The sequence below is a fragment of the Sinocyclocheilus rhinocerous genome, unplaced genomic scaffold (genome assembly GCF_001515625.1).
Source record: "Sinocyclocheilus rhinocerous isolate Xijiao unplaced genomic scaffold, SAMN03320098_v1.1 scaffold697, whole genome shotgun sequence".
Classification (NCBI taxonomy): domain Eukaryota; kingdom Metazoa; phylum Chordata; class Actinopteri; order Cypriniformes; family Cyprinidae; genus Sinocyclocheilus; species Sinocyclocheilus rhinocerous.
The window spans coordinates 815,522-816,463 of NW_015664033.1; positions in this window are offsets into that span (position 1 = coordinate 815,522).

A 942-nucleotide genomic window follows, 5' to 3' on the forward strand; every position below is an offset into this window, starting at 1 on the left:
ACCTAAAGTAATCTTGACAAACTATATCGTTTGAAAGCTTAAAGACTCTAGTTTTGATATTTGGTGACTGATTTTTGAAATATTTTACAGAGCAACTGTAATTTATTAATATGCAAGAAGAGTACTCATCAGAGTCAGACCTTTACTTTGAAATAGTGATGCACATATGAAATCATGAAAAATCTGTAAAAATCTTTATTCATTTTCATGGAGAGTGTTCAAAAGATAACATCCATTCTATTTATTGAGAAAAAAAGGTCTAAAAGTGTTTTGAATAGAAAAAAAAATAGAAAAAAAAAGATAGAAAAAAACCAATAGATTCTCCATGCATTGTGAACTATAACGCAAGTCCAGGGTTCTCGTAGTATGTCTTTTATGTTTTTTTGAGGTTGAATTGAAATCAAATACTGCCATACTGCCATTAATACTTCTGATTGTGATGTCTACTTCATAAATATTGAGAAAAGTATGGAAAAACATGTTTCAGATCACTCAAACCATATATGGAAATGAAGGCGCCCTTAAATGGTTACTAATCAACGCTTAATATATAAATTTTGTAACTTTTGAACACAAAAAAGTTACGGACTGCAGCTTTAACCAAAAAAATAAAATAAAAAATACAGTAAAAACTAATACTGTGAAATATTACAATTTAAAAATAGTTTTCTGTTTTAATATATTGTTATTAATTAATATTATTATATATTTTAAAATATATTTTATTCGTGATGGCAGAGCTAAATTTTCATCAGTCATTACTCCAGTTTTCAGTGTCACGTGATCCTTCAGAAATCATTCTAATATTTTGATTTGCTGCTTAAGAAACATTTCAGATTTTTATTCATGTTGAAAACAGTTGTGCTGCTGAACATTTTTGTGGAAACTGTGATACATTTATTTTTCAGGATTCTTTGATGAATAGAAAGTTCAGAAGAACAG